Source organism: Nelumbo lutea, chromosome 8 (assembly GCF_056320005.1).
Source record: "Nelumbo lutea isolate HS-2025 chromosome 8, American lotus-T2T, whole genome shotgun sequence".
NCBI classification, from domain to species: Eukaryota; Viridiplantae; Streptophyta; class Magnoliopsida; order Proteales; family Nelumbonaceae; genus Nelumbo; species Nelumbo lutea.
The window spans coordinates 24410288-24435204 of NC_142691.1; the positions used below are offsets into that span (position 1 = coordinate 24410288).

Sequence of the window (24917 nt, forward strand, 5' to 3'; positions counted from 1 at the left end):
AATCTGAGCATTTTATGAATGAAATTTGCCTATTTGTTTTAAAAATAATGAAAATTTGCTTCAATTATAGATGATGTAATTCTAATTTACGTATTCATACATATGAACATGACATGTATGTTGTTAATTAATTGGGTATGCCTACGATTTGTTTTCATCTCATATGATGAAAACGAGTATGTGGTATGCACATATGCGCTTTATGTATAATTTATGTGTTTCCATTGATTGTGATTCTTAATGTTAATTTATAGGCATTGATTTGGTACCTTTAGAAATTTTTCCAGATATGTTGGATGAAGATGTCATGGAGTTATATTTGTAATTAAGTCATTTCTGGTAGGCAATAGAAAGATGTGTCACTAAATTGAGGCAGTGGTAAGAGGGCAACATAATTGCAAATTTTAGATAGATCAACTTGTCACTTTGGATAATGTCACATGTATCACTGGATCTGCGGGCATTTCTAAACTTTTATTGATCTTACTTTATCTACATGGTGATGACTTTTTTCTTTTTTATACATTATATTAGTGTGAACCTCAAATTTCTATATGTACTTCTAAAAAACATATTTTATTTTCAAATGAAACAAGGGAAAGTATAATCCTCTTTAAAAAGTCTAGCATGTGGAACAATATGTAGTGATAAAAGTAAAAAAAACTTTTCGCGTTACAAGGACAACCCTTAAAAGGTTTTGTCTTTTGTGAAGGCAAGGTCATTAAAGGTTATTGATGTGTCAATAGGTTTATAGTCAGATATATGGTGTTATCTTATTTTATATATATACTTAATACAAAAGGGTACAAAAAAAGGGGAAGATGTAACAATATGAGGAATTAGTAAAAGTAGGGGGTGAGAAATGAGTGATTTCGGTAACGGTTGAATACCAACCCACCCATATTGACCCACCAACCCATCATGACCCATCATAAATCCTTGTTAAAGGGTCATAATCCACCCTAACTTTAATCCTAACCCATCCATATTGACCCACTTGACCCATCCACATTGACTCTTACCCATCATCATTCATACTGACCCACCTAGCCTCACCTATTGATACGAAAATTGGTCGGGATAGCTCATATAACCGAAATAACAATTTTTAAGAGGAACATTTCTCTCAAGGTTGTCATGCGGAAGAAATTGGGTCGACCCATATACCCGAAAAAAAATTGAGATGAACATTTCTCAAGGTTTCCACGTGACAAATATGGGTCAAGGCAACCATATACCAAAAAATAACATTTTTGAGAGAATCATCTTTCTCAAGCCTGCCATGTGACAGAATTGGGTTGGGTTGATTCGTATATTCAACAAAAACAAAAATGAAAAACATTTTTGAGAGAATCATCTCTCTCAAGACTGCCATGTGACAAAAACAGGTTAGGTTAACCCGCTTATCCAAAAATGCAAAAATTTTAGATAAATTAGGAAATAGAAGAAAAATTGCAGAAAATGAACAAATAAAAAAAATGCAAAAAAAAAGACAATACCAGAAAATTATGAAAAATGTAGAAATTTTGCAGAAAATGCAAAAAATAACAAAAAAGATCAGAAATTTTGCAGAAAATATAAAAAATACAAAAAATGCAAACCTTTTGTAGAAAAATTAGAAAAATGCAAAAATACTAGAAAATTATTGGAAATGCATGAAAACACAAAAAAAATGCAAAACTTATGCAGAAAAACACAAAAAAATGTAGAAAATGTGGAAACATACTAGAAAACTTTAGAAAATGCTGAAAAATAAAAATTGCAAAAAGCATTGAAAAATACTAAAAATATAGGAAATAGCAAAAAATGCAAACCAAATGCATAACATTTTTTTTATAAAAATTAAAAAAATAAAAAAGTAATAAAAATTTGTAGAAATGCTTGAAAACACCAAAAAACATGAAAATATATCATAAAGCATAGTAGAAAATGGTAGGAGGAAGTCTCAACCTTTATTGAGAAACCCTTGACCTGAACAGATATTTTTGAATTACTAAAACCAAGGTTTAAAATATCAGTATTGGGCATCATATCAAATAAAATAGATATGGATATGCTTTGGAAATGCATGGATATAGACAAAAAATATGGAAACATTTGGATACGCTAGGGAAATACATACAAATTTTATAAATACAATAATAACACTAAATTTAATATCAAAATAATCACAAAATAATATATAAATACATAGAAAATGTAAATTTTAATGATATATATGAAGAATTGTATTATAATTAATATATTGGGATGCATAGATATCATAAATTTTATTTATAATGGATCAATCAAGAGTCCAAGACGCTAAACATATACACCTATTATACTTTAATTATTATATCAATTACTATTGTTATATTTTACTATTTTAATTTTTCTAAATAAACAAAAAATAATTCAAATTAAAATACCAATTAATAATTTATAAATATATAATCTTAAGTTAGATTATACCATTTTTTTTTAAATTTCTAAGATGCATATCATATAGAAATTCATAGTTTTTAATTACTAAAATAATTATTCCATTATTAATATTTTATTTCTATAAATTTTATGAATAAAAATCATTTTTTTGAAATAAATGAAGATTAGTGGATTTGATAGACTCAATTTAATATTATATTATTCAATACTTTGTCCATAATAGTTTTAGTTTTTGTAAATAATAATTTTTTTGTTATTTCTTATTAATGTAAATTAAAATATTAGTTAATAATTTATAAAATATAAAAATTTTAAGATTTATATCATGTGAAAATTTATAAATTTTAAGTATTAAAATATTTATTATATTATTAATATTCTATTTGTATAATCTTTTTATATTAAAAATCATAATTTTATATAAATGTGGATTTGATAGATTATTTATTCTATTAGTTTATAAAATACTATTTTTTAATATTATTTTTAATTTTTGTTAAAGTTGTTAAATATAAATGTGTTTTTTGTTTAAATTGCATGTGAGCATAAAATTTAATAAAATCTATTTTATTTCATTTATAATCACAAAATGAAATGTGGCATGGTGGTTTAGAATGGCAACGAGATGTGGACATGCTAGGTGGCTTGAGTTTAATTCACCTCAAGTGCCTTTCTATAAAACTTTGGGGGTGTTCTATAGCGTGGATGGGAAATTGGTAGTTTTGGATTAGTCCACACTACACAACATTTCTTAACTATTTTGGATTATAGACAAATTGTATGGATTAGACCAGTCGACACCCACAATGGCATTATATAAAGTGGTGTGGACCACTCTACACCACTCCACAAATGCATCAATGAATTAATATTTACCAATAAATATTAATTTTTTATAAAAAATATTAAAAAAATTAAAAAATTATTTTAAATATTTAAAAATATTATTTTATTGATAAAAACATTAAAATTTTATAAAAATTAAAAAGCTAAGTAAAATAATTAATATTTTACATCATATAGCCAAAATGAAACTGTAAGAATTTTAGAGATAAAATTGAATGTGTATCTCTGTGTATCTATATTCTGTCTTAAATAAAAAATAAACTGTTGAAAGAATGTATCAACGAGTTTTTCCCATTGATGATTAATTAGAGTATGGACGGGACCGGTCCTATCCATACCTAATTGAATGGGTATTCATCTTATGGATGGAACTGAAACCGTCCACGAGATGAATGTAGTGTCGAACACCACTTTAGTGAATATAGATAGATGATTGAAAAAGACATCTAATCCAATCCATATTGACTCTTTCGACTCAATCCACCTTTGGCCCTTTTCTATTGTCCCTAATGGGTCGCTCGACCCATATTAACCCGCCAATAAAATGGGTGAGTATGGATGGGTTCCAAGGTAGGTGGGTTGGGATCAAAATTGCCAACTCTAGGTAAAAGACATTTATAGGTGTGGAATTTTTTATAATGCTGTAATTGAAATGTAAAGCAATATGTAATAACAAAATCATGTGTTGTTTATAATTAGATAAACTTTCCACATTACAAGAACGATGCTTAAAAGGTTTAATATTTTATAAAATTAAAGTCATTAAAGGTTATTGCTGTGTCAATAGGCTTATTGTTGGATATATAATATCATCTTCTCTTATATATATTTAATACAAAATGGTGCAAAAAAATGGGAGATGTGGCAGTATGAGAAATGTGTAAAAGACACCTACATGTGTGGATAGAATTGTAAAATAAAAAAAAATGAATACAAATAGGCAAGAACGTTTACATTTTTTTACATGTCTGATATTACGTAAGAAAGTCTGCAAATGATCATGTCCTTTCAAGTTAAAAGATGTTCTCTTGGTTCGCTTTGACCTTTTTGGAGATTTCCCACCTGTTTGCTCTTCCACATTTGCCTGTGACTCTTCCAGAATGTGGGGGGAGTGAATAGCAAGAGAGCTCCCATCTACTTGTTCCTCCACATTTTCCTGCAATTCTTTCTGAATGTAAATATGTGAAATCAATTAAACATTTACCATTAAAGATTTAACTCTTTATAATAATAACATTAAAATATAGAACAATAAGTAGTGGCAAAAGAAAGTATCATTTATAATCATATAAAACTTTTTATATTACAAGAAAAGCCCTTAAAAGGTTTTGTTTTTTTTTTTAAGGCAAGGTTATTGATTTATCAATAAATTTATGGAATATATGGTATTATCTTATATCTATATAAATACATTAAGTTGGAATGTATACGAAAGAAGGTCTAAGAATGCAAGAAATATAATCTAATAATAAATATTACTTCTTTTTCTTATAAATTATATGAATGCCACTCTCTCCTACCAATTCACTCTCATTTTTTCCTTAGAAATTACAAGACGGTCACTCTCACTCCTACTAATACTCTCTCTTTTTTGTTACAAATTACAAGAATGTAATACTCGTATTATGATTCACACGTGGGAATACCATTTTTTAAGACAATGTTCTTAAAGGTTATTGCTTTATCAACAAACTTATTATCGAATATATGGTATTATTTTATATCTATATAAATACATTAAGTTGGAATGCATACGAAAGAATGCCTGATAAGGCAATAAATATAATCTAATAATAAATTTTGCTTCTTTTTCTTATAAATTACACGAATGCCACTATTTCCTACCAATTCGCTCACTCTTTCAATAGAAATTACAAGAATGTCACTCTCACTACTACCAATACTATATCTTTTTTCTTACAAATTACAAGAATGTAATATTCGTATTATGATTCGTATGTGAGAATACCATTTTTAAGGCAATGTTCTTAAAAGTTATTGTTTTATCAGCAAGCTTATTATCGAATATATGGTACAATATGAAAGGGTATAAAAAATGGGAGATGTGGTTATATGAGAAATCAATAAAAGACATCTTCACGTGTGAATTTGAAAGAAAGCATTAGTGCTTTATCAAATGTGGAGCAATATGTAGTGACAAAATGAAGGTCTTTAAAAGAAAGTGTTATTGTTTTATCATTCACCATTGAAATGTGAAATAATATGTAATAACAAAAGAAAGTATTATTTATAATCAGATAAAATTTTTTGCATAAAAAAGAGGGTCATCAAAAGGTTTTACTTTTTTTCAAGACAAGGTCCTTAAATGTTATTGCTTTATCAAAAGGCTTATCATTGGATATATGGTAGTATTTATAATCAGATAAAGTTAGAGCATGTGAAATGAGTTTCATATTTATTATTAAGGGGGTATTTTTTTTTTTTGGATTTAGAGGGGAAAAATTGGTCAATAGGATTTTGGTTCTCATTAACCAATAATCCCATATTCTTTTTTCAGCTTTATGTGGAGACCAGAGAAAGTTTATTTTCTTAGGTATCACTTACCCAAGAAAGTGATACACATCTCCTTGGTGGGTAAATAACTTTTTCACATATGGAGAAAGTTGCCAATACTTGAATGGAACAAAAATTCCCCTTTAATAATGAATTTCTATGAAAAAATTGTCATTACCTTATATATCTGAGAAATAAAAGGTGAATGCAATTACTTAGGTAAGTGTTTTTTAGGAAAAACTTACCCAAATAATTTACCGAAAAGCAAATGGGGACTAAAGATTTAATTATTTACAATGCTTCCATTGAATGAAACAAAAAGTAATGATAACTTGTCATTTGTCATCTTCTTCTTTCATGCTTAATGCTAAGCATCTAATTATTTATAATGATGCCACTAAACTTCTACCTCTTATATATTTGTTAAAAATCATCTTTTCTTTTTCATTTTATCTATTTGAATTTTATTGAATTTAATTAGTTAAACCACTTGAACTATTTGTATAAATTCAGGAAGTAAAAAATTGTTAACTTAGTAAACAACCATCTAACTTATATGGTCGAACTGTTAACCTGTTTGACTTGATGATTGGGTCACAGGTTGTACACTAAATGTGTATACAAACTTCAGGAGCCCATAACTTTGCACTCAAAGGTTCAATTGATGTGATTTTTTTTTTGTGCAATTTTTCAAGATCTATTTGTCCCAAGGAGCCCTAGGCACCTTACCTTGCTATTTTATTTTTCCAAAACCCTCTTTTTTTGCCTCAAGTTACATTTTTTAATACTTTTAACAAACAATTGGTCCATTGACTCATTCGACTCAATGACTAGGTCATGGGTTGCATATTAAATGTGTATTAGGGGTGTTCACGGGTTGGGGTTGGGTTGGCTTGATTCATTTTCTTCAACCGACTTGACCTAGTGGGTTTATTTATTGACTAAACCAAAACTGACCGACCTTAAAGCAAAACCGATCCAAACATGAAGGATCAGGTTGGGTCGGTTCATTGGTTTAGTCAGTTTATTTAACTTCTCTCTTTTTTTTATCTTTTCAAAAGTAAAGAGTGAAGACTCCAACCATTGTCTCTCCATTCTAATTTCCATGAGTCATTGACAGCAATGTTTGACAAACCCAAAAGGGTAATAAATAACTTTGTTTAACCTCTCTTTTTTTCTCTTTCCAAAATTGAAGAGTAATGACTCCAACAATCCAAAATGTATGTCCATTCCAATTTCCATGACTCATTCACATTAATGCTTGCTAAACCCAAAAAGGTAATAAATAACTTTACTTAAATTTATACTTAACTATGACAGGGAGTAGGGTTGAGTAGGGAGTAGGGCCGATTCCGTTCTGTTCAATTTCATCTTTCATGTATAAAACCCGAAAACTGAACCAAGTTGTGAGTTTATTTTCTCACACAAACTAAAACTGATCGATGGTTTTGAAAAGCTGATCAACTCGGGTTGGATCAAGCCGGTTTGGTCGGTTTGACATTTAATGTGAACACCCCTAATGTGTATGCAAAACCTGAGAGGCCATAACTTTACATTCCAATGCCTAATTGAGGTGATTTTTTTTTTAATTTTGGGTAATGTTTTTGTGATCCATGCATCCGAAGGAGTTGTAGGCGCCTTGCCCTGCTATTTTCACCCAAAACCCCTTTTTTGGCCTTAAATTAGATTTTTAATATATTTAAAAATAAAAAATAAAACTAAATTAAAATATATTTAGGGTTGCTAATAGTTTGGGTTTGGTTGAACCTTTCGAACCATCACCCGATCAAGATTCCAGGTCCAGTTTGAGTAAAACCCAAAGGGAGGTAAAAACAATGTTGACTTGGTCAAAAACCATTTGACTCAGATGGTTGGAGTGTTGACCTTTCAGACCCAATGACTAAGTCACAGGTTACACAGTAAATGTGCATGCAAACTTCAGGAAGCCATAACTTTGCACACTAAATGTGTATGCAAATCCAGTGATCCAATGCCTTGTCGTTTTCACAAAAAAAAAAAAAAAAAAAACACTTTTTGGCCTCAAATTGCAATTTTGGATATTTTTTACAAATAAAAAATTTAAAATTGAATTAAAAACATAAATCAAATGTAAAATAATTCATATATTACATGTAAAACATAATTATACATTATTTATAAAAAAATATATGTTTATGCATACCTACACACATATGTTTGAATTTCCAAATGGCTAACCCATTCAACCTAGACAATTGAACAGATGACCCGTAACCCCACAAAAATTATTTGGCCTTTGGGTCGTTTTTTAAAACATTGGCTTGGATCCCCATAAGAAATGAAATTTTGTTTATTGATTTATTTTACTAAATTAAATTATTCATTTTTTTATTTTAAGAAATTTAATAAATTATTATCCATAAGTTTTTATTTATTAAATTCAAGCTGAGCCCAATGTTTAGGATTGTCAATGGGTTGGGTATGGTTTTGGATAGCTTGGACTAGTCCAGTCCCAATTATTTATTTGTTTATTTTACTATATTATCCATAGGTTTTAATTAATTAATTAATTAATTAGTAATTTACTTTACTAACAAATTATTTCTCTCTCCTTGAGCCTAATATATAGGGTTGCCAATAGGTTAAACTTGTTTACAAGCTGGATTGATCGAGTTTGGGCTAGGCTTTGCCTTTATATCAATAGAACATATTTAGGCCCAAGCCCAACTCAACTATTGGGCCTAGATCTTGAACCCAAGCCTGAATCCTGGCCTAGCTCGTTGATAGCCCCAAACCATACCCAACCCATTAATAACCCTAAATATTAGGCTCAAGGAGATAGAGAAATAATTCATTAGTAAAATAAATTGTTAATTAATTTAACAGTTTAGTAAATTAAAAATTGATGGATTATATTTTACTAAACTTATTAAAATAAATAAATGAGTGTTTTAATTTAGAAAAAATGAATAAATAAAAGATCATTTATTATTAGGATTGGATGGGTACAGGCTATCCCAACTAGACTTATTCATAGGCTAGCTAGCCTGTTGATAGCCCTAAATTAATTAATTAAATAATTTGAGATAGCCTTTAATGAAATTTTATTTGTTTACTTTATCAAATTAAAATATTCATTTATTTATTTTAATAAATTAAATAACTTTTTATCCATGAATTTTTATTTATTTAATTCAACTCGAGCCCAATATTTAGGGTTGTCAATGGGTCAGGTTTAGTTCTGGATAGCTCCGACCAATCCTGTCCCAATTATTTATTTATTTTACTATATTATCCATAGATTTTATTATTTAATTTACTCAATTATTCAATTAATTAATTAATAATTTATTTTACTAATAAATTATTTCTCTCTCTATCCCTTTCTCTTCGAGCCTTATATATACTCTCTTGCTTGATTGTCTCTTTATCTCATTTATTTTACTAAATTAATTATTAATTAATTATTTACTGTTATGCCACTATATAAAACAAAAGTACAATGACAAAATTCATCTCTCCCTCTTTCACTCTCTCGCCTATTTATTTATTTATTATTTTATTAAATTAAATATATTACTATCCATAACTTTTTATTTATTTTAAATAAATCTTTTTTCCAATAAACTTTTAATTAAAAGACTTACCCTTCGCAAATTCTTTTTTTTTCCTATACAATTACTTTGGCAAGCCCCTGCAACGCAAGGGCCCCTCCAGTATTTTTCTTCCAATTTACCAAGCAGCCCCCTCGCTAGTATGCATTCTATTATGGAGCAAAAACAATGGAAGGACATATTGGAGGAATAACAAAATACTACTTCATTCTATGTTGATATGGGAAGATATTAAAGGGCTGGATTGTGCTTTGGACTCTTTTATCTTTTTCACTCAAATCTAAATTTTGAGTTTCACTACTTATAAAAGCAGATCCATCTCTGTTTCTTTCTTGAACCGATGATGGCTGAACTGGGAGAACCACTTATATCAGCCTTTTTTAAGGTGTTGTTCGACAAGTTGGACTGGGGAATTGAGGGAGATCTTGCAGAACTAGAAGAAACACTGCTGGTGATCGAGATTGTGCTCATGGATGCCGAGCAACAGCAGATAAACAAGCAGACACCACAGAGAATAAAGGTGGAAGTGAAGAAATGATTAAAGGAACTCAATGATAAGACCAAGTTAATTACCAAACTATTGACTTGGTATGGTCCAGGTGTTGAAAAATCTCATGGAGTGGTTCCCATAGTTGGTATGGGTGGGCTGGGCAAAACTACGCTTGCTCAGTGTGTATGGTGAGGAGGTAGAGGGGAATTTCAACCTCAAAGCGTGGGTCTGTGTCTCTGAATAAGTTGATACAGCCAAGATAAACAAAAGCTATGAAAAAAGAAAGTAGAGTGATTGTAACCACCCCAAGTAAAAAAGTTTCAATAATCGTGAGTACTAGGAAAGGCAATGGGGCGGGGATCATATATTCTCCTTCTCCGGCCCTGATTTTGAAATTAATCTCATCCCCGTCTCCGATTCCCTGTGGTGATTTGAATCTCTGAATTTTTTTAGATAATAGTGTTTTTTTTTGAAAAATAAATTTATTTAAAATAAATAAAAAATTTAAATTATAAATAATGTTTTAAACATGTTTTGAATATATATAACATACATTTAATATAAATAACACACACATATATATAATCGGGATTAGTGCGGGGCAGGGACCTCAATCCCTATTCCCAGGCCCCGATTAGGGATTCCTATTAATCCTTGTCCCCATCCCTTCCTGCCCATTGTCTAGGTGGTTTAGAAGACGATTGGTGTTCCTCAATATTAAGGCACCAGGCATCTGTTGATGATGATAATATCTTGGAAGCAAATCCAAATCGATGTAGAATAGATTGGTAGGAAAATTGTGGAAAAATGTAAGGGTGATCCTCTTGCGGTAAAAACATTGGAAAGGCCTCGAGAAGAAATGGGATCGAAAATGTGTTAACAAGTAAAATAAGGGAACTGGAAGATATGGATGGTATATATAATGCCAGCTCTAAGATTGAATTACCTACGCCTCCCAGCAGAGCAGATCTGAAGCTTTTCTTTGCTTATTGTTCCATTATCCCCAAAGATTATGAATTTAGTAAGGAGCAGTAAGTTCTTTTATGGATGGGGGAGGGATTTATACATCCTGAGGGAAATAGAGAAATTGAAGATATAGGTAATGAATATATTGAAGAGCTATGTTTCAGGTCATTTTTCAACCGATATGATCAATACGGTGGATTTGTGATGCATGACTTAATTCATGATTTAGCACAATTTATTTTAAAGGGTATATGCTTTGTATTAACAGAAGGGCATATGAATCAAGATGATAAGTCGTCCAGGAATACAAATTATATAAAGGCTCGTCATTTATAGATTACTTCATAGCTGGACGAAGTTTAAGATACCTCGATCTCTCCTTTGTAGCCTTTACCATTTGCAAACGTTGCTACTTGAGGGCTTCAGTGATCATGGAACAAAGGAATTACCTGAAAACATAGGCACCAGTCTTGTTAACCTTCGACTTATGAAGATTAATAGGTACAGAATTCATATTGGGAAGGAGGAGAGTGGTCATCAGCCTCGACCTCAGACATAGGTGGAGCAAACATAGACCAAGATGAAGTTAATGATCGTGACATACGAAAATTATGTTATCAGCCACTATTTCCTCATCTATCGAGTCTTCGTATAGACAAATGCCCCAAGCTAAGATCATTGTCAATTCCCTATCACCTTCCTTTCTTGACGTCTTTGTGGATAGAAAATTGTGAAGGACAGGAATCCCTACCCGAAGGGATTCCCCGCTTATTCATATCTCTTGACTGGTTAAGAATCGTAGGATGTCCTCGCCTAACGGCCTTCCCGAAGGCGGGGTTGCCAATCAAACTAAACACCTTTGAGATCAGTGAATGCGGTGAGGGCAAAAGGGGACTCCTACCGAACGGTGTTGCTTTGCACAGATTTCTCTTCAACGATTGATCATCATGGATTGTTCAGGTCTCAAGTCCTTTCCAAAAGATGATGACTGGCAACTACCTACATCTCTTCAAATATTGGAGATATATTACCTTGCCGGAAGGAGGACTCCCCTCCCAACTTCAGGATTTAGAAATCAGAGCGTGTCCTCTTCTACGACAATCTTGCGAAAAGAATAAAGGTAGAGATTGGAACAAGATAGCCCACATCCCCAATATAAAGATTGATTACGAATCAATCCAAGGGAGATTTTGAAGACCACCCTTTTAGTGGAGTGGTGATAACATCATACTGGCCAACCTTGGAGGTGTTGGCATCAAGAAGTGACCCTTATTCACGCGCATTTGCTGCCCACGTCTCTGCAATCCCACCTTGTGACAACTTCTATGCCAATATCCATCTTGTTACATCATACAAAGGATGATTAGTCACGCATTCAGCTGAGAATCCTCCTTCACAAATATGAGAGCTGTAAATACCAAGCAAGCCTTCATCTTTATGACTTCTCAACTTCTACGGTGACTGCAAAACAGAGGAGTCTCTCATTGGCTGACACCAAAGCAGCAAATCAGGTGTCTGTTTTCATTTTTATTTTTTGAGTAAGAAATTTTTAAAAGTTGAATGGATTATTCTAGATTGGTACGTTTTTTCATTTAAACAGAAGCATTCATTTGAAGGTTTGAAATTTATTTTTTGTTAATTTTTATCTCAGCAAAACTTCATTTATTCTTTCATTTGTTGGTAATTAAATTACCTGGTCAAACCACAAATTTTATTTTGTCTGGTTATTGCATGTGCACTGAAGAGAAATATTAAATATTTTTCATTAAAAATCATGGGGCTTTTCTTCTTCTTTTAATACCAATCAATGAGGATAACATATCCAGTATCTTGGTAGACCATCGTGGAGGAGTGTCAAGTAGAGGCTTTTATAGGGCATAACAATCACTGTAAGGATTTTAAACCATGGCCACTTGTCTGTTCATTCTGTGTTTTGAAAGCTCTGCTACATCATATTTGCCCTTTTAGATTTTTTCTATAATACATCCAATTCACAATTCTCACTTAGATGAGAATTTTCTTTTCTTTTCTCTTTAATTTGTTTTTCTTTTGAGAAAATGTAAAATAAGATTCTGTTAATATCAGCAAAACGCACCCATACAGAGATTCGCAAAACACACCGATACATGGTAAGGGACTGTTCATTGGGGAATATATAGAGATTCTCAAAAAAACTAGTTACATAATCTGTCAAAAACAAGTATTGGAATGCCTTCCTTTAAGTAAAAGATTAAGGGCAAGCCAAGAAATCAGCATCCCTTTATTTTTTCCCCTTCCATAGCCTCCTCACAAATTTTATTTTCCATGAGTCTGGCTGTTTCTTTACCTCCACAGGCCAGAAATCCGCTGCAGGATCATCTCCCATAACAACGTCCCCTCTTACTCAAACATGAAACCTGCCATCCTTCTAGAAACTGTGACACCAATTGAGGGAAACCTATATGAATCCAAAATCCCAAAGATACCAAACACTCTTCTCCACAAAGAGGAGGCAAAATTACAATGGAGGAAGAGATGACCAGCTGACCCCAAACATATGTATGCATGGAAAGCTATCTACTGCCATGCCCTTTAACAGATTTTCATAGGCTATTTTCAAGGAGCTATTCAACCTAAAAGCTTAAGCTGTGAAGTGAGGTACCTGATTAGGTATTTATTCTCTAACACACTCCCTCACCCATACCCTGTGCTAAAATTTATTTATTTATAATTGAGGTGATGAGGATCGACACTAGACCACTTCGTCAAACAGGCTCTGATACTATCCCAAGGAGCCATTTGTTAGACAGTTGTATGCCCTTAGCTCCAATCAGAATGATGTACATTGTGAATTCATTGTAAATAAATAAAGTACATATTTGATTCATGTTCCTGTGGTGTGTTTCTGTGTAATACCCTTAAACTGGACACTTATGAGACTCGTGTTAGTTTAGAATGTTCACAACCATTGGATAAGTTTGGGGAGATTTATCCTACCAAGGCTGACACTGGTGTGCTGCTAAATGTTGGGGTGGCCCGTCTCAACCGCCAAGGTGAGACCCAAGGCACATGCAGTGTAGGATTAATTGAACCTTTGAACCGGACCAGATTTATAGTATTGCCCTGGACCTTGGAGATTGATGGGCAAAACTGGAAAGTTACACCTGACCCCTAGAATCAATTATGATACTACACTAGATGTCGGATTGGGCTGTCTTTGATATGCCAATCAGTGAGATCCTTAGCGGGGTTCAAAACCTGGGTATATTGGGACAGTCCGAGAATTCATCTGAGTGGGTGATCATAGTGACAGGATCAGCCCCTTTGTCGGATAAAGGTAATGATCGGGATGCACTCTCTGATGGAAACCAAGACTGCCGACATCCAATTTCAATTGTTGAGATTTGTTTTGCAAAATATATTTTATATGAGATATAAAAGTATATATGTATATATATGTTACGGTTTCAAACATTTGCAAAAGTTTTTAATTCCCAGGATCCATGTGAGTAGAGAGTGTAGCACTGTTCCTTGCAGCCGAGGGAGAGGTACTCTCTTGTCGGACAGTGTTTGATAATTATGGGCTGAGAGGTTAAGTGTAAGACCATTGAGGGTAATACCTGATGAGATAATCTTGCATCTGCCCACACTCCCTAGGTGTTACAAGATGGCTTGGCCCAGGGACCACTTAGAGTAATTGTTGAGCCCATTAGGAGCCCATGTGATGGGCTTCAGGGGGTGCACTATCCATAACAGTGTATTCGGCCAGGCCTTGTAACAAAGGCTGGACTGAACCCATGCGGCTGATGTGTAGATCAATGTTTGGGTCCCACGTTATACAAGGAAGTTCAATTGGACAACAGTTTGGAAGGCTAAGTGAGCACATGTCCTTAATGGGCTTAAAGCCCATTTCGAACTGGGCTGATTTGATCAAAAGAGGGGCGACTTTTGAGACTAGATTAGATAATCTTCTAATGGGATTAGGAAGAGGCTGATCTAATCTGTAGATAAGATAAGGGTTTACCCTTATCACTTAAAGGGACTTCTGATCTAAATATGATTTGGATCAGCAACTCCTAATGGGATTAGAGCTGATCCCTTTGAGCTTATAAAAGGAGGAGGGGGCGGCAACCTTTAAAGAGAGATACATATTCTCATTCTCTTCAGAGCTGAAATTATAGAAGAAAGAATTTAGCAGCCCTGTGAAATTCTTTCTTGCCACCTCCTTCTTGCCACCGCCACACCTGCCAGTTCAATCTCCAGTTAGGTGGGAGAAATCAAGATTGGATCTTGATATCAATTTCTTGTGAAGGGACTGATAGGAAGCTGTGCTCACGTGCCGTCCTACTGATTCTTGTGAAGGATCTGGTCTTGGGAAGAACACTGCTGACTCTGCTCCATCCTACACTGTGCCATCTTCAGTGGGAACAGTTTTTGGTTCCTTCCTTGAGCGTGAACACCTCCATTGGGAGATACTGTTTCTCCGTATCAGGTATATCCCTCTCCTGCTGCTTTTGTTCAAATTTGGTTCAGTTCTTGGTTCAAGATTGATCATTGAAAAATATGATTTTTTCTAAAATAGGGAATTCGATTCCCAGTGGAGATCGGGGAATTTTTTTTTTGAAATTTGCCCATTCTGTTCCGCAAGATCCGGGCGTCCATACGATGGATCTCCCATCCCCTTCACCATTCAACCTAAAAGCTTAAGCTATTAGGTGAGGTACCTGAATAGGTATTTATTCTTTAATAGCCATATATTTAACTAAAGCTGCCTCTCCCATAACAGAAAAGAAATCATTGATGGGATCGTCCTGTACCAAACTTTTGAGAAAACAAAGTTACTTCAGAAGAAAATAGATAATTGTACATTGATTTCTCTGAAAACTACTTGTATTATAAATAGTTGATAGTAGTTCAACGATAGAGTTGACTTCCTAATCATTAAAGTTCCTTATTAACTAAGGGTTCCACACTATAGAGCCATTGCATATGTCATAGTTATCCCTAACAGAAGCTTCCTTTTTTAGAGCTATGTTAAGTAGAGGAAAGTACTCCTTTCTGAGAGGTCTTTCTACAATCCAAGCATCCTCCTAGAAACCTACCCTAACTCCATAACCCATCTCATATCTCACTACTTTTGATGAAATGACTGAAAGATTTTTCTATACCCTTGCACAAAGCACAACCATAAGAGGTCCATCTCACTTTGTATTCCATGAGCCATATTTATCAAAGGTAATTCTTCTCCATAAAGAAGAGACCTCATTGTACCTCTAGAACCACTTCCCCAATGAGACCAAGTTCATCTCCTTTAACCTTTTGCACAGAAGTCTCCCAAACCTTTTGGTGAACTCACTCTCCTGGGCTTCCTCCAATTAGCAAGATGGAATTTAAACTCATCTCTGCAGTGCTTCCATAAAAACTCCCTCATCTTCCTCTTAATTTTATTTTCCATACACACTGACATTGGGAAAAGTGCCATCGTAATAAGTAGCTAGGGAGACTAGACAGAACACTTTTAGTAAGAACCAGCTTGCCACCTTTAGATAAGAACTTTCTTCGAATCTGTTGTATCATCTTTTTGAGGTTTACATTAGTATGACCAGTGTTTACCTCATTCCAACAGCAATTTGCTAGCACATGACTTAAGGTGATTTTTCTACAAGTATCAAAGTTTTGTCTAGAAACTAGGAGCTTATTTATTTGTTTACTTTTTTTTTACCACTATAATTTTCCCATCTTAAGGTAATCTAACATTCTAGAAAAGCACAATTTCACTGCAAAGCTATGAATGTTCTTTAACTTTGGCAAACTCCTTGAAGATGTAGCACAACAAAATGGTTTAAATAAGAGTAGAAAATTTTGTTGATCTTGGGTACAGAAAGGGGTCTTTGTATTGATACAACGACAAGGATTTTCTTCCCCCAACTCGGGAAAACAGAGTGCTCTAATTTCTCAAAAGAGGAAGTGACTACCACTCCTTCGCCTATGCTCTCTCCTCACATCTCTGCCTCAGGTAAATCCCTCAACTCTGTCAATTCAGTTTTGGCTACTGATGAGTGCTATGTGTCCCTTGTTCCAGATTCTCCTCCCAACCAAGAGTTGGAATCCCTTGGTCTGAAAGCCATAGTGCATCCACAAGGGGGGGAAGTGGGTGAGAAAACTTGTAGAGACAAAAATATGGAAAATCATAGAGAGCCTTTTGGGTGAAGTGGAGAGGAAGGAAATGTAGAGAGGGATCATGGAGGGGACAAAAAGGGTTGTTGTTGGAGGTAATGTGAGAAGGAACGAGAAGTTTCCTAGGAGTGAGGAGAGTGCAACTTTAGAAAAAGAGGAAACTAGTGGGGAAGAGTTAGTTGCAGAGTTTGTGAAAAAGTTCGGGTGCAAGTTGAAGAACCCGAATGATCTAAAAGCCTACTTGCAAAAAAAAGAGGACAGCAAGATGAAGAAGAGAAAGCTGAGTGAAGTTGAGAGATTGAAAAAAGATATTGAGGGGGACAAAAAGTTTGAGTTGAAAGGGGATAGAAGAAAAGGGTCTAAATAGATCTTGGAGGAGTTAGGGTTAAGGCTAAGAGTTTTCAATGTGACAATTAAAGACGTAATTAAGAAGTTTAATCCGGATGTGGTAATGCTTCAGGAGTCCAAAAGAGTGGATTTTGATTGCAGATGGGCAAGGAGTGTGTGGAGTTCTAGGGGTATAAAGTGGGTGGCTGCTCTCTCGTGGGGTTCCTCAAGAGGGATTATGACCTTGTGGAAAGAATATTTACTCATAGGTGTGGAGGAGCTAATTGGAGATCATTCTGTCTCTCTAAAGTTCAAACAGGTGGACGATGGGTATGAATGGGTACTAACAAATGTATATGGCCCCAATGACTATAGGCAGAGGGAGAAATTATGGGAAGAATCCCAAACGGAATGTAGTGAGATTTACAGAGGGGATTTTAATGTACCTTGGTGTGTGGGAGGGGATTTTAATGTAGTGAGATTTACAGAGGAAACCAACAACCCCAAACAGAGAGTGACAACAAGTATGAGGAAGTTCAACCAATTTGTGGAATATTTTGAACTTAAAGAACTTCCTTTCCTAAATAATAACTTCACTTGGTTCAACCTTCAATCAATGCCAATTTGCTCAAAGTTGGATAGATTTTTGTTCTCAACAGATTGGGAAGAACACTGGGGCAATATTACTTCTAAGGCTCTCCCAAGACTTACATTAGACCACTGGCCTAAAGTGTTGGTCAAGGAGAAAATAAGAGGAGTTGGGCCTACCCCTTTCAGGTTTGAAAACATGTGGTTGACTCATCTGAGTTTCATTTAGAATATCAGAGAGTGGTGGGAGCAATCTAATCTGGTAGATGATTGGGAGGGAATGAGGTTCCACAAGAAACTCCAATACTTAAAATCACAATTAAAGGAGTGGAATAGGCTGGAGTTTGGAAGATTAGAAGAGAGAAAACAAGTTCTGGTGGAGCAAATCGAGGATTTGGACTTGAAGGAAGAGAGAGGTTCCATTGGAGAGGAAGAAAGGAAGTTGCAATGGGTTTTGAGGAGGTAGATGGAGGACATCTTGGTTAAATAGAAAATCAGTTGGAGGCAAAAGTCCAGGTGTAAGTGGCTAAAGGAGGGAGACAGAAATACAAGGTTTTTCCATTCAGTGGCAAATGGGAGGATAAAGAAGAATTTCATCTCTAATTTGTAAGTTGATGGAGCAATGTTGTCCCACCCGGTAGAAATTGCAGATGCTCTAGTAAACCACTTCAAATCTATTTTTAGAAGGCCTATGAATGAGAGAGTGTGGTTGGAGGGATTGGATTGGCCGACTCTAAGCGCAAAGAAGAGAGAGTGGCTAGAAAAAAGTTTTGATATGGAGAAAATAAAGGAAACAATATTCTCAATGGATAGGACAAAAGCTCCAGGTCCAGATGGTTTCACAATGGCCTTCTACTAGGACTGTTGGGATATTTTGGAGAATGATCTTAGATCAGTTTTTGTGGAATTCTATAGAAGGGGAGTAATAAATCTGGACTTGAACTCAATTTTCATTGCTTTGGTCCCAAAAAAGAAAGATGCTTCATAACCAAAGGATTTTAGACCTATTAGTTTAGTGACTAGCTTGTACAAAATCATTGCAAATGTGCTGTCTCTCAAGATAAAAAATGTGCTTCCCTCTATTATTGCACCCAACCAAGGTGCTTTTGTGGAGGGAAGACAGATCACTGATCAGATTCTCATTGCAAATGAGAGCTTGGAGAGCTTTAGGAAGTCAAAGAAGAAGGGAGTGGTTTGTAAATTGGATTTGGAGAAGGCTTATGACTTGGTTGATTGGTCTTTCTTGATGGAGGTGTTGAGGAGTTTTGGTTTTGAAGACAAGTGGTGTAAGTGGATTTGGGGCTGTGTTAGGACTTGTCATTATTCTATCCTGGTGAACGAGACTGTGGTTGACTTCTTTCCTGCGTTGAGAGGTCTAAGACAAGGAGATCCTCTTTCCCCTTTTCTTTTCACCCTGATTGTTGATGTGCTTGGGAGATTGATCCATAGAGCAGACTTGAGGAATTTGATAAGAGGGTGGAGAGTAGGAAGGGAGGAGGTTCCCTTAACGCTTCTACAATTTGCAGATGATACTATCCTGTTTTGTGAAGGAGGGAACTTCAATTGGATCCAGAATCTAAAGTTGACAGTACAACTCTTTGAGTAGATATCTAACCTCAAGGTGAACTTTGATAAAAGTTGTGTGGCGGGAGTGAATGTGAATGAAAGGGACCTAAGGGAATTTGCAGGTGAGCTAGGTTGTGCAATTTCGGACTAGTCCCTGACATACTTGGGCTTCCCTTTAGGAGATAATCCTAAGAGTGTTAGCTTTTGGACTCCAGTAGCGGAGAGGTTTGAGAAGAGACTGGCGGCTTGGAAGAGAAATTATCTTTCTTTAGGTGGGAGAGTCACTCTCATTAGGTCTACCCTAGCTAACCTTCCTGTCTACTATTTATTAGTGTTTAAGATCCCCTCAAAGGTTTCCAATCTTTTGTAAAAATTAATAAGGAACTTTCTGTGGGAGCCTGGAGAGGAGGAGAAAGATCATAGGGTGAGTTGGGAGGTGGTCACTGGGTGTAAAAAACTAGGAGGTCTTGGGATTGGTAATTTCAAGAAAAGGAATATGGCTCTACTGGGGAAATGGTTGTGGAGGTTTTCATTGGAAATGGGTAAATTGTGGAATAAAGTTGTGACTAGCATACATGGGCTGGAAGACAATGGTTGGGATCCTGGAATCTTGGCAAGGGCCTCAGTTGTTTCTCCTTGGAAATCCATCACAATCTGCTTCCAGTTTTCTCCCCTTGGATCAGGTATGGTCTAAACTTTAGTAACCGAATAAGATTCTAGGAACAACTTTGGGTCGGGGATTCTCCTCTGAAGGACCAGTTTCCTTCCTTGTATGCTCTGACAGACTTGAACAATGAATCCATATCTTCTTTCTTGGTCCCTTCAGCTTCCATTTCTGGCACTGGGTGGAACCTAGGCTTGCGTAGGGCAATTAGGGATACAGACATGGATAGATTGGTAACTTTGGTAGCCTCCTTTGAGATTGTCTTCCTAAACCCTACTAAGGAAGACACCAGATTTTGGACCCCTTCTAGCTCTGGTACATTTTCTTGTGCTTCATTCTTTGAAACCTCAATTCAGCCTCCTATCCCCTTTGGGTTGTCCTTTCCAGTTAAGGAAATTTGGAGTAGGCCTATTCCTCCTCGGGTTGTTTTTTTTTGTTGGGAAATTTTCCTGGAAAGAATCAACACTTTAGACTTACTTCAGGGAAAGAGACCCAACTATTGTCTACTTCCTAATAGATGTGCTATTTGTAAAGCTGATGGGGAATCTGGCTACCACCTCATGGTCTCTTGTAAGGCTGCTAAAATTGTATGGGAGTGGGTTTTCTCCCGCTTTGGGTGTTCTTGGTATCCTCCGGAGACTGTCCAAGGTTTGTTTTCCGACGAGGAAAGAAGCGAGGGAAGACTATGTGGAGGTGTATTAGGGCAGCGGTATGCTAGTCATTGTGGGAAGAAAGAAACTCACGTATTTTTTCTGACAAGGAAAGAACATTGGAAGAATTGTTAGATCGAATCCTTTTAAGGGTTGTCCACTAGCTAAAATCTTTGGAGTTGTTTTTAGATTTTCCTGTGGATGACTTACTATGAAACTGAAAAGAGATTGCTTCCATTGCTAGATGCAAGAGAACTCTTTGTCCCTTTTGGTCCCCTCCCCCCTCGGGCTTTATAAATCTGAACTTTGATGGCAGCAGTGTAAGGAATCCAAGGCCCTCTGGGATTGGAGGAGTTTTCAGGAATGAGGAAGGGATTGTTATTGCTTTATTCTCTGGCCCTATTAGAGAAGGTGACTCTCTTAGGGCTGAAATCCTTGTAGTGCTTGAAGGAATTCGAAGAGCAAAGGAATTAAATATCAGCCATTTGATCTTGGAAGGTGATTCGAAGGTGGTGGTTAGTTGGTTGAAGACAGAGGACAGTGGTTTGTGGAACTTTAACAATGAATAAAACAATTCTTATGGCTGGGTAGGGACATTGAGATTCAGTACAGCTGGGTGAAGAAGAGTGCCAACTCATTTGCGGATGGGTTTGCCAAGCAATGAGTGAATAGGGAGTCTGTATTTTGGGCTAGTTTTTAATCTTTTCTCTTTGTACTCCCTTTGTTTTCTGTTTCTGGGAAGCTAAGATATTTTATCTCCCCTCTTGTATCCATATTCCCTCTTTTCTTTTAATTTAATGAAGCTGGTGCTGTCAATAAAAAAAAAAATGTTGTTGATCTTGGTGGAAGATAGCTCTCTGCACTTTTTAGGATATCTCATTTAAAGGCATGTCTAGTGAATCATCTACATATAGTAACTGTTATAACTTAAATTTTTTATTTTCTATTTTAATTTGAAACTTCTTTTTTTTTTTTTTAACTCTCTATGTTCTCGTATATTTTAAATAGTATAGATGTTTGGAAATATAGGCAATTAAAATCTGAGTTTTCCACTGCTGCCCTATCAGATCATCCAAGGAGATACTTTTGTATTTAAGCTTGTGGAGAGCCAGCTGTATGCATATTTCCAAATATGTAAAGCTATGCATATTGTATGAATCAGATTAAATTGTAGAGCTATTGCATAGAAAAAATAATGATTATTGAGAACTGACTAGAAGTTGATTCAAGTGGATTTTTCTTAACACATAACTCGGTTATGGATATCAGGTTAAAGAAAAGAGATTCTAGTGCTGCAAAAGGGTTTGGACCTTGACCCTAAGGAAGGAGTAGTGTCATTTGTTGGCAAATGACAAGATTGCAAAACCTGAGCCCTAGTAGCTCACTTTAAGGACATGCTAAAGCCAAAATGGTCACATCTCATGGATTGCAAGCCAGTCCTCAACTTCCTAAACCATGAAATACTGTGAGTCTTATTTTACTTTTATTTTATATATTTAAATGCTTTAGAACACTAAACAGAACGGAATGGCAGAATAGGATTTATGTACCCAATCCCATGTAGTTGATGCAAGGCTTAGATGATGATGATGATGATGATATTTAAATGCTTTAGAATCATAAAAGCAAAGATAAGCCAGTTGTATATGGAATAAATTTTTTTGTAATAAGTAAAAAATTAGTTATTTATTAGTTAATGAAAGGATTTAAATTGAAGAAGCTACCATTGGACTGTTTTCCAACGTCTATGCCTTTCTCCTAGTATTTGAACCTCCATGCATGTATTATTCGATTCCACCTCATATTGATTTTCTTCCATGTATGACTTGATGCAAAAATCAAGCTCTGTTTTGCTTTTGAATGTTAAGCACAAAATCCTCCAAGATTCTGTTAATTATAGCCATAAATTATATTGTCAATCTGATGACAGCATCAAGATTTCACTTTGGTAGGATTTCATCATGTTGCTCCTATGCATTTTGTGTTAGTATTCAGATTTTTGTTGATATACGGTATTGAGATATAATTCTTATCTTGATTTTCTTTCATATTTTCTTCATGTAATTCGATATCCTGGTATTCATAGTATTGTGTCAACAATAAAATTTTAGATTGTTGTTTGTTAATCATGTACGTGGCCTTTAATGTTAATTTCATTTTAATAGTTGTAGCAGGTTCATATTTTTTTTAACTTAAATATTTCTATTGGAAAATCTTATAAACTGAAATACACAGATATTTACATATTGGGCAATATAGTACCAGTTGATTACTTGAGTACATAAGTTTTAACTTAAAAATTGTAAGTAATAGATTGTGATCCTTTGTAGCTTGTTTCATCATTGTCCCTAAGGCTGGGTTTGTTTCTACACTGGTACAGAAGTATGGGGAAACAACTCTGTTTTGTTTTTGTTTCAGTTTTTTACCTCATTTTGCTTTTTAGATGAAGTAAAATAAACCCTGAAGCAAAATAAAAGCCAAAACAAAGGTGAACCAAAATTTCCATTCTTGTTATTTGCACTCTCATGCATTTGTACTAATGTAAATGAAATTGCATTGCAAACAAACAGAACTTTAGGGTTACTGAGCCTAGTGGATGTATCTTTGACAACAATTAGATGGCATCAAAAACTAAGATGACTTGAGATCACATTCTTTAATCAATTGACTTCTTCAGATTAGTGAGGAAGATCTTTGTACCTAATATGGTAACGGTACAATTCAGTTTCCTTTTTACACATGTGACTGAGTTTTTATAATCAGCATCCCTTGAAACAGGATAGGTTTGTATAGAACAAAGTTGCAAGTTCAGAGTAAAAAGGAGTTAGAATCAAGCAAGCTGATGGAAGCAAATTCCCCTACCATAATTTGGACCCAAATGCCTCAGCCTACCAAGATTAAACAACAGTTTTCAAGTTCAATGACCAAAAAAAAAATTCAAGTTCAGGGATTTACTTCAACATAGCTGGGCCCCACATGGAATTCATAAACATTGTTGTGTTTAGTGAAAATCCGAAATTCATAAAAGATGTGCTTGATCTCAATCCTTACATTTGTCATTTGTTTAACATTAGGCTTGGAAAGTAGGCAAGAGTTTATATTCCATATATACTTAATCAAATTTTCATATATGATTGTATATCTCAAAAAATGTGATTTCTAACTTATTTTCTATTATTTTCTTATAGGTTGCACATAGTAAACGAGGACGTTTCACACTTTGGATGGAGACATTTGATCAAATTTTACATGCCATTTTTTTTAGCAAACACATGGATGTTAAAGCACTTTGAGATATAGTTCATGTATTCAAGAACCTTTAATGAAACTTTAAAATCAAGTTCCATCTTATATTATGAATTAGTTGTGCTTGTATTCAATATAGGAAAGCAGCTTTCGAATAAATACTGAAAAAAGTTTAGGATTCATCTAGGTTTTATGTTTTTTGCTACAGGCAATGAAAATCGTTGCTAAAGGTGTTTTAAATGCAGTCAAAGAAAACCGCTGCTAAATGGCTTTTTAGCTAGCTATAGATTGTTGTTGTTCTGCTACTGATAATGTCAACCGTAGCTATAGGTAATTTTTTCTAGCTACGGCCATTTAATATCCGTAGCTATAGATTCACGCCTTTTGCTACGAGCAACTTGGGTCCATAAGTATAAATGCTACGAATTACTTAAAAACCGTAGCTACGGTTTTTAAGTAATTCGTAGCTACAAATACGTATATATTTATTTAGTTTAGGCTTTATACAGGCAAAAACCGTAGCTATAGGTTAGTTGTAGCTATGGATGCAGTCAGCCGTAGCTATTGCTTATAGCTACCATTTCTTGACCGTAGCCAGTCCGTAGCTATAGACCTATTTCCTTGTAGTGTAAGTTAAAAAATTTGTGTGGTGGAACGAGATCACCGTATTCTCAACCACTAGGCTCATCGAGAATAAAAGTCAAAAACTTTTGATAAAACGGACGATTAATAGGAACACTTGGTGAAGAATACACTGATAAGTATTCAACAAATATATTTGATACTAATTTAAAATTTTACTTTCAAGTCATTTGGGTGAATTGATATGGGAGAGGTGTTATTATGTATACGTTTGGCATGGATTCCGTTTATTAAATAAAGTT

General features: G+C 34.6%; 1 long non-coding RNA gene across 1 annotated transcript; it reads left to right on the forward strand.

The window, feature by feature from the left end:
* Positions 1-11348: 11348 nt before the first annotated feature.
* LOC148843413 (uncharacterized) lies at positions 11349-24150 on the forward strand. The gene is made up of 3 exons (XR_016102902.1): positions 11349-12347; positions 22057-22252; positions 23976-24150. It is a non-coding gene; the product is annotated as an uncharacterized LOC148843413 (long non-coding RNA).
* Positions 24151-24917: the final 767 nt, after the last annotated feature.